General features: G+C 35.6%; 1 protein-coding gene across 1 annotated transcript in view; it reads right to left on the reverse strand.

Moving 5' to 3' along the window:
• sacs (sacsin molecular chaperone) overlaps positions 1-6,083 on the reverse strand; it is a 50,517-nt gene extending 44,434 nt beyond the window's left edge. Inside the window, 1 exon segment of the mRNA XM_052107240.1 lies at positions 5,985-6,083. The gene's annotated coding sequence lies outside the window, so the exon portion shown is untranslated.
• Positions 6,084-10,917: the final 4,834 nt, after the last annotated feature.

The following is a 10,917-nucleotide window of genomic DNA, read 5'->3' on the forward strand; positions in this document are numbered from 1 at the left end:
CAGTTTAAAATTTTATTAAATGGCCCCAAAATTCTAAACAGCATTGAAAAGGAATAAAGGAGAAATCTGCACAATGAACAGACAGAAATTGTTTAAATCCACACATCACAGATATTTAAAACAATATTTACCATTAACGTATATCAATATAGAAGTGAGAGAATACAATTTAATTTCTGGATGTGTTTTTCTTACGAAAAATGCCATACTTTGTTTTATGATTAATCATGCTTTAATCTGCCAATCATGGTTTTACTTTTATGTTTTGTTCCTATGATCTTATTGCAAATGCCACAGTTAAAACTATGGATACAATGGAAATTTCCTTCCATGTAAAATCTTTTCTAATGCCCTCAGATTGTAGAAAAAGGCTTTGTTTATCTTGACTGTATTTTTATCATCAAGATTCTGATAAAAAGAAAGAAACCCTGAAAGAAAACAAATTTTCTTTCAGTTGGACCGGTGCAACCAACACAAGTGCTGGTGCGACCATTTGTAGAATTTAACACCGGTGCTGCCACTATTAAATGTTAGTCTGGAGCCACGTCAATAAATAGATAAACAAAAAAATATGTGCTGTGGCATTGCAAGAATTAATTAGCAAGAACAAATCTAAAAATAAGAAAAGATGCAAATTTGTTGTTTTATTCATTACCCAATTAGCACTCTTGCCACCTGTGATCTCATTATACACCGTACCTACGTGACTTGCGTTTTTTGCATAGCCGAATTTCAAATATTACGAGCAAACGTGCAACTAAAATGGACAGAAAACATGGAAGTTCTTGAAAAGGAAAACTAGCAACGATGGTTATGTGGGACAGTGGGATAGAGGTGTGCCATGGGATTTGTGTAATTTTTAAAAGTGTGCCGTGGCAGAAAAAAGGTTGGGAAACACTGTTCTAGAGATTACTGCTCTCTCAAGCTTTCCAACATCCACCCATTAAAGGGGTCATGAAGGGCTATTTTTTAACAATTTTAATATCTTTCCTGAGGTCCACTGATAATGTTATGAAAGTTTTTTGGCACCAAAACAGTCACAGGCCCTCTGTATGTAATGCTCGGTTTTGACCTAAGCGCCTCCTTAAAACTTCAACGTAAACGCCCACTGTTATGATTGCCAAACATCATGCAGCCCCTCAGATTCAGCAAACTCAATCGGAAGAACATTATAAAACAAAACTGCAGGGTTTATACATAACGCACATCCAACACATTGCATCTGAATATATTAAACTGTTCATCTCAAGCACAACTGCTAAATCTCAGCACTATAAACTATCAAACAGTCATGACATTTGTAATATTCATAAATTAAACTGTTTACTTAAGTTTTTGAAGTGTTTTTAACTGCCCCCTCCTTCAATAACAGTTCCTTTGCAAAGCTTGAATCAAATTTTGTGTTCACAAGCAATCCATGCACATACACAGTCCAAAAAATATGAAATTACGTGCACACATATTGAAGGCACACTGAGGTGCATATCCCTGGAAACACACCGAAACGGTTGAAGACGTCCATCTTCAAAGATGTATACATGCACCAACAATTAAACTACTTCTCCCTTTCAGAGTTGTAACTTGACATCACGTCTTTTAAAGGTGTCACGAGATTTGTATCAAGCATCAAAGATGTCTGTCTAGTGCGTGAATATATTACCCTTACATGTTATGTTAGGAATAGTTAGTCATGGAAGGCCGCTCTCTTGACTTGAATTGCACGCCAGTGTGAGGGGACAAGGGTTCGATGACGTATGTTGTGGGATGTGTAAATACAAATGAGCAATATGTCATTACGTTATGAACTTACAGATGTTTTGAGTTCTGAAATTTACAGTATGTTTTTATAGAACAGTTACCTCTTGTATGTCTAAATATCAAGGGAAATTTAACTCTCCATTTCATGACCCCTTTAACCTTATAGCCTGCAATGCACCCTTGTAAACTGCACTGAGGTGTCAAGACGGCTCACATGCTATAATTCACTGAGATACAGTATATCACTGTTTTTGCTTTATTAAGAGATCGATTATTCAAGGCTGAGAGAGTGCCATCTCAGACAGTCTGCTGCCTTCAGCTATTCCTGGTGGAATCAGCTTCTGCTAACACACACTGATCAGCACTTTCAAAGCACATGCAGAGAGCCAACGATAGCACTACACAGCAAATCAAAGCTCTGTTTCATTAGACCATACATCTCAAACACTGTAATTTAAATCTAAATTTGTGACTCATTTGAAATCATACTGTATACACATACATTTTTGTGAATGGAATGCTGGAAAGAATCAATACATTAAAAGCCAAAAGATTCAGAGTTCTAACATAACTACACTGCAATTTGTTTTATTTTTTAGAAATGTTAGAAGGTTTAAAGGTTAGAAAACAAGAAATAATAGTAAGGTTTATGTTTAAAACAAGTGTAAAAATCTGCCAATTGAACAAAACATATATTCAAGACACATTCACTGAAAACAAGTCTTAAAGGACTGTTATGGGTTCAAGGTTTGAAAGTATAGCCTCAAGCCTCATGTGTTAACATGAGACTCGTGTGATTAAATTGCTTATGTAGTAATAAGTTAAATGTAATAAATGTTCATGATGTAATATTTATCTCAAAACATAAAAATTATTACGTTATTTAAAAGTGCATAATGTAATAAATGTAAAATATAATAGGTTGTTACAATATAAGACATTTATTACATTATGATCAGAAAAAGATCATGAAAGGAATTCCTTTTCATTGCATTTGGAAGAAATCAACTCGCTACAGCACATCCAGAGAAAACCACCAAAAGCAAAAAATTCCCAAACTTATTAGAGACGCTGGACTGATGCCAAGATTAGATTAGTGAACATAGTTTATGATCATACAAAGATAGGCCATATGTGCAAATAAATCTTAAAGGAATAGTTGACTTTTTATTCTTTGGGGCCATTTTCCAAGATGGAAAGCTCTAGTCCCTTTTCATTGTAAAATTTGCTTGGAAAAGAGTGACCAGTGCATTCTGGAATCATACGGTTTTGGAATGACATGAGTATGAGATTTTTGGGTACAATATGCCTGTGACTGGAACATAGTGTATTTGGGCTAGACTGTAACAGTTCAGTCGTTTGGGGTTGTATGGATGTTAGGGTGAGATATGAGAGCTGGTTTTCTCAAGGCTATTTTCTGAGTCTGACATACTTATGCTAGAGGAGTGGTATTCCACCTGCTCCCTTCATTCAAGGACTCGTCACAGCTTCAAGCAAAAAGAAAAAAGGAGTCTGACCTGGTCATGGAAAATGTAATGAACTCATTAGAGTCAGTTCCTTTTGATCCGAAGCTTATTTGGCTTGCACATAAAGTTTCTGTTTACTAGAGAAAAAATAAAATATATATATATATATATATATATATTCCAATATGGAATCAAAGTGTTGAAAAGCCACCTGTGATTGTTCTGTGACATAAATTCCTTTTATATCATCTATATTCATACAATACATATAAAAAATTGGAATTAAGTTGCAATTAAAAAGCTGCCATAGAAAACAGTAAGTGGGCTTTATGGTGAAAACAGAGAAGTGTGAAAGGAAAGCCTTTTGCGCTTCAGATCAGAGAGGAGTGCATGGTCTTTACAATGGACAGATAGTTGACTGGATGCTAACAGCAGAACAACTGAACAATCTTTCCCCAAAGTAACAAAAAACAACACCGAATCAATGAAGGTAGTGCGGATGAGGTAATATGTGCTTGACAAAAAGGATGCACTTTTTGAGTACAATAAATGGGCTTTTCTAATGTTAGAGTGAATCTCACAAAGAAAATCCAGGTCATATTTCATTATAATGACTATCCAGGTTATCTTCAAGGACAAAAATAAGAAATTACATTGTTCACAGAAAATTAAGCCTAACTTAGGGTTACCAAGGCTTTCTTCAAGACTCATTACTGTAATGCGAAGAACGTCTGTAATCCAGTAAAACAATATTACTGTAATACAGGAACAATGTTTTGTGAAATCTGATTATAAAGTAATTCATTACTGTAATCTAATAACTTTTAGTTAAAAAAAAAGAATTGCAACCTTTTTAATTGGAAATTCTTGTAATCAGATTACAGTTTCTGACTTTCAATTGAAAAGTTAACTACTTTTAAGTATATTGTTGGGTTACAATTGATGTAATTTATGTAGAATACATGACGAAAAACTTCAGTGAAATATATTTTACAAAGTAACTTAAAAGTAATTAGTAATGTGATACATTTTTGATGAAGTAATCACTAAATTAATCAGAATACTTTTTTAGAGAAGTAATAAGTCATTTGTAGTAGATTACTTTTTTGACTAACTAACCCAACACTGTACAATAATTAAAATCATCCTATCAGAACAGAATTATTTTTCCAAAAGCATGAATTAAATTCAGTACAACAAATAGTCTACTACCGTGACGCATACACAGAATTAGAGGTTGACCGATAGTGGATTTTTTTATACTAATATCTAAGGTGGTGGAAACGGCCAATAACCAATTATTGGGCTGATAGTTTTTTTTTTATTCGATTAATAAAATGTTACAAAATGTCTTAGTCTTTCCTAACACAAACACAGAGGCTGAAAGTCTCTCTGAAATTCACTCTGAAAGAGTCCAAAATGAATCAAATCCCAAATGTAGTTTATTGAGTAACCAAAATTATAATAACGAGCAGAACAAAAATGAAGATTTGGTGCATAACGTAGAAATGAAATGCTCTGTTACAATGCTCTATATGTAAGTATTTGCCAAATTAAGCTTTATTCATAGTCTATACATTCACCAGATTAAGGGTTTTGTGTATACATATATAAAGTATATACATGTATAAACTAGCTGAGGTTTAATGAGCATTTGTCTTTGCATGCCCATTGCTTCAATTAAGAACACTTGATTAACTAATAAAAAAAAAACAAAATATGCATTAAAGGATAAAAATATGGATGAATATTGTCGATAAAAGATTTACATACAGCAAGTCCCCACAGGGGGTCAGGGATTTTTTCACCTCTAAAGGCCACTGTTATACTGTAGAACTAAGCTTTTCTATGTTCTAAGCCGCATATAGAGGAATAAAATAAATAAATAAATAAATAAATAAATAACGGAAACTATGCACAGATTTTTGCCGATAACCGATATGCTTATATTGGCACCGTTTAATTGGCAAAACCGATATATCTGTCTACCTCTACTAAGAATTGTACATTACGAACACTTTTCTATTAAAATATTATCTAATATCGTTTTTTGAATTACATTGAATTCTTTTTAGAATGAGACTTTTTAATCTGCAGTAGGATATTGAGTCTTTAAAATAAGATTAAGTTTCTTTAGGCAAAATATAGCCTCTTGATTCTTTTGATTTCAGAGTGAATATATATATCAATAGAGCTTTGTGATATACATTTTAAACTGCTTTGTTCAAGTTTAATCACAACTGCACTGCCCAAAACAAAACAGAATACAACTACTTTCCCTGTGGAAGCAAATTAGATCGAAGAAAACATCAAATAAAGACAATGTAATATATTTTATTGTGATGTGTGATGTTTTTCTATTAATCTGTTGGGTGAGAAGACCACAGTTTTAGCTGTGAATACACTACAAAATACTAGAAACTATCATGAGCTCTCACCCTGGACTGTGCTCTGATTACTACACAATGGAGCACATTTAAACCGGCCGGCCACTGCCCAGTTTCTAAATCAGTTTCTTTGGGTGGATTATAAACCAGTGTTTTAGGGGGTGATTATAATCACATGATGAAGGTAATGTGAGGTGATGTTCTTCATTTGGTTAGAATCTCCCTAATAGGCCATTATTTCCCATGAAATTCCTGATTTGTAGAGAAACAAAAATGTGCCATGGCACTGAATAAAAGCTGACAAAGATGCCACATAAAACATTTCATCCAGTCGATGGAACTGCAATACGAATTTAACAGTTTTCCAACTCACCAGTTTACCATTGTGAAACAGCTGCTGCTGAGTCACAGGGTAGTCTGTTTCTTGGTAGATGAGGGTCTTGATGAACCTGATTACTGTGGATGGCGGGACCTGGAAGACCCTCTTGCCTAGATAATCATGACAGACTATCACCCATGGAAACCTAAAATAAAGAGGAAAGTCAGTTGGTGGCCCTAACTACACACAAATAGGGCATCTAAAAAATAATACTAAATAATACTAAAGGAAAAAATATGCTATCATCTGTTGATCGCACCAGTGTCACTGTCACTAATGGGTGAATCTCACAAAACCTGTGAAGAAAATTTAGGGATAAGCCTATGCATGTATTTCACCCCAAAATGAAGCCTGTTGTTAGGACCATTTAAGTTGCATTCAGTAACTTTTGTATTTGTGTCACCTTGGACTAACACTGACACCTAGCGCCTTGGATGCAGCTTTATATAAAATCAATAGTTTTCAGTTTCAGATGTCATTGTAGAAATGTTGTATTCACAGTCAGCCATGACTACTTTAATCAATGAGTGAAAGTGTCACATAACAGGACGGTTACTGAGATTGAGGAAGTAGTATTCGGCTGGAAATGTGATTCTAACATGGCAGCCTCCATGTGTGGACCCTCTCAATGTAGTATAAAACAGACCCTAGACCCCACCCCCTTCCTGAATATTCCTCTTAGGCCGCTGGACTCCACCCACTTCCTGGACCCTCTTCTCAGGCTGCCTGACACTACCCCCAACCTGGACCCTCCTCCCAGGCCACCGGACCCAGCCCCCTTCTTCAAGCTTCCTCCCTGGCCGCCAGATCCTGCCCCCAACCTGGACCCTTCTCCTGGCTGCTGGACCCCGCCCCCTACCTGAAGGCCCTTCCCTCCCCCAATGGTCTGTTCCGCCGGCTCCACCATGGTCTGTTCCGTCGGCGCCACCCTGGACTTTTCCGCCGCCCCCTTCTTGGAAACTCTTCTCAGGACGCCTGACTCTGGCCCTACCTTGAGCTGCCTCCCAAGCCGCTGGACACCACCCCCTAACTGAGGCCTCCTCCCCATAGTCTGTTCTGTCGGCACCACCCTGGACTTTTTTGTTTGCCCCCCTGCTTATCATGTTTTTTGTGTTCCATTTTTGTTTTCTGTCTAGTTTGTGGTGACGTCTACTATCTGTCCCCTTGAGAGGGGTTACTGTCAGGGTTCTGCCCTTAGTTTTGGTTTTTTTCCCCTTTGTGAGTCCAGGCACTTGTATTTTGTCTTGTGTTATGTGAATGCACTTGGTTTTGTATTTTCTCATTTCCTTGTGCATTCGTGTCTGTCTTGTCTTCAGTGATAACCCCGCCCTCTCGTTTGCCTCATTACCTGTTTGATTACTAACTTATTTGTTTCACCTGCCTTCCTCGTTTCCCTCCTGATTTGTTCATGTTCCTGTCCAGTCAGTTGGTTCCCCAATCCAGCCCGTCACTGTATTTGTTTATCACCTTCGGGGGTAGTTTGTTATATTTTTGTTAAATAAAAACCCTAATCGCAACTCTGTATTTGAGTCCTGCCATTTCCTCAACCTAACCTAACAATGTATTAATTTGTTACATTTGATTCCAAGTTGAAATAAGACCTGTGTTTTTATGAGATCAGATGAACAACAAACAACTTTTTATTGAGTAATTAAGAGACTAAAAGCTTTGTCATGATGCTTTTTTTAGTCTTGACCTACAGTACATCTTTCATGCAGAGGCAAATCCCTAATTTGACTTCTAAAAGGCGGGGCTTTCAATCACTGGTGTGTTTGGCACAGCTGACAATTTAATATTTTACTTTAGTATAAGAACACCGGTGACACAGATCTGTAGTTTTAGATCTTGCGTTGTCAGGAAACCAATAAAACTCCCAATGGGACACCGACTGTATCATCCTCTTTATTAGGGTGGGGCATAATATACACAACAGCCATGCACAACTCAATGCCACATATTTCTTACATAGAGACTACGAACAGTTACATTTCTTACCGAAATTATTATTTATAACAAGCTATTTGAGAGAAATTGTCATAGTAAATATCAGGACTGAATAATAATATCTCATTCAAGTTATACAAAAATTTCGAGCCGATCACTAACTTAAAATAATTCATATGTAACTTACCATGGGACGTGACAGGTTGCCATTGCTTAACAGCCAAATAGCGGTTAATCGCGTGCGTAGACATTCACTCGCTCTCTCTCGTGTATGAAGGATAATGCGTCGCATTCCGCGTGCCGTTATCTTCTGGAGAAAAGCGTCCGCATTGGACATTCGTTTGTTTACCTCCAGCCTTTTGACCACAGTCTCAAAGAATTATCCCATCCTGTGAGCTATAAGCTTTATGTGGCCGTGTTTTGCTCATGGACCCGCCTACTCCTCCTCCTGTGAGGTATCGATGCAGTTTAATAAACGGTTCACTGTGCAAACCAACTGTTTCTCCCTGAGATGTTAGTCGCAGTGTTTTAATAGAAAGCATGAATCCTACAAGAAAGACAGCAAGGTAATGCTGTTAATGCCACTTCCCCCATTATAATACTAGCTTAAAAGCAGAGTTTCTAATAGCAGTAGACTGCATGTGATTCCGTAGCTGCGGATTTTTTACTTTGATGGGAGTTGTAGTTCTTCAATGTTAAAAACTACAACTACAGTCCTAACTATTAAAAGAAACAGTAGAATGATCCACTGTTAAAGTATGCAAACCAAATTCATACCATTAAGTAAATACATTTACAGTGTATTAGATTACTCAAATCGTTAGAAATGCATTATTATATTTATAAATAATTAGTTTATTTTATAGAGAATTTTCTTTGATAAATGCGATTATTTGAGATTAACTGTATTAATTAATCAATCAATCAGCACCTCATGTAATTAATTTGATTACATTTTGTATCAATCGACAGCCCTAGAATAAAGTCGTCATAGTGACTGCATGAAGATAAATAATTATTATAATTATGCATCAAAAATAAAAATATGACATGGATAATAGATAATAGTATGCAATAAAAATATAAAATATAAAAATATATAAATATAAATAAAAAAGGTGCTTTCACATGTAGGCTATATTGTTAAATGTTTAATGCAAAACAAAAACGTATATAATACACCTAAAATGTGAATAAAAAATATTATAATATAGGCTACATATACATTGCGTTTAGGCTAGTTATTTTATGGCGCAGTGAAATGGATATGCTCCATGACATCATACAAGCTCATTGCACCAATACACTGACGTTGAACTATCATGCCCTTATGTGTAAATGAATGAAATCATGCAAATAAATGTATACTGTAGTAATGACAATGAACAGATCCAAAAGAGCTGGTCTCACCATGTCTTCTTCTGTAAATCCACTGGTACTGCCGCAGTAGACGTGATTCCCCTTAGGTCTGCAGAATATCGCGTCCTCTCATGTCCTTCTGACGCATCCCTTCAGCACGCTGCGTAGTCTGGATCTGTATGGATTTTATGACACATGCGTGATCATTTAATTGGTTGATTGCCCAATATTCACTCTGTATATAACTATGACATGCTTTTATTTACGAGTCACCGTCCCATTACATCACTGCATCACCTGTTTCAGCAAACCAGTGCTCTTAAAGCAACAGTAATGCGACAGTGAGAATCTGAATGTGTCATAAGGGTTTTTATCGCTTGTAACTCTGCGGTTCAAATGTAAACAGAGCCATGTAATCACTGCTAGAGAAAACAAGCACTTTCGCAATTGAACATTTGACTCAACACCTTACAGTTAAAGTCCTTGTGACAACTTCCCCATTTGACATCCAGCCCTATGTTGTAAAAGTGCCTAGCTAAAGATTGTAGGGTGTGAAACATGCGCTATACATATAGACTATTACATCATGTACATTTGTAGGCTACATAGTTGATGTCGAATTCGTATTTGAAGCCATTTGCTGTCTTGGTAGACTGAGCGCTAAAAGCCTACAAAAGTCATACAATTCTTGCCTGTAGTTGTATCAAATGTCCAGCAGATGGCAGTAATAGGCCTACATTGAACATTAAAACGGCATTTCGTTGATCAGATCCTACGAACAGGCACTTGCGTGTTGAGATTTATTTATTTATTTATTTATTTATTTATTATTTTAATTTGTTTTAGTGATTATTTAAAAACTGTTACATTTCAACCTTATGATTTTTTTATTGACTTAAATCTTCACAAATATTTTAAGATGTATGTCAATCTCATAACAAAATTCCATCAAACTGAATCGAATAAATGTAGTAAACTTTAATAAAATAACTAAACATTTTTAGTTTTATTAATTTAACGTGGTTAAGCATTACACAATTCAAATTGGTGGAATTTTAGGAAATTCTTAAAAAATCTTAAAAATATTGTGACCATGCGTAGTAGCCACATACACATTCGTTAATTATATTGCATTAGATAACAACATTTCAAGCCAAGTGGCATCTGCAAACAAATTAATCTAGACCCTTTCTCAAAGCTAACATCGATTTTCTTGGCCTTTTTTGCAATTACTTGTAATTATGGACATTGCACAGGCTGATGCCAGATTGCCACTTAATCACCTTATTTTGTCATCAGATCACTTATTTGCTTAGAAATTATGATTTTACAAAGAGATACAAAGCTATTTTATTGCTCTAACAATACGTCATTTTCTGTTGAACATGGATTGGATCTGTTAAACGAGTGCCAGGCCAAAATACTGTGTAAAATAATAATAATAATAATAACAATAATAATAATAATAATATGATAATGATGATTAATGTGGGAAAGTTTGTATTTCACACTTCTAAAACATTTGCACTTCTGTTTTTCCAGTTTTAAACAATAGACATAACATATTATGATAGAACATACAAATGATGCATATTCAAGGCATGCTTTACCTTTACAGATTTCA

Source organism: Xyrauchen texanus, chromosome 36 (genome assembly GCF_025860055.1).
Source record: "Xyrauchen texanus isolate HMW12.3.18 chromosome 36, RBS_HiC_50CHRs, whole genome shotgun sequence".
Lineage (NCBI taxonomy): Eukaryota > Metazoa > Chordata > Actinopteri > Cypriniformes > Catostomidae > Xyrauchen > Xyrauchen texanus.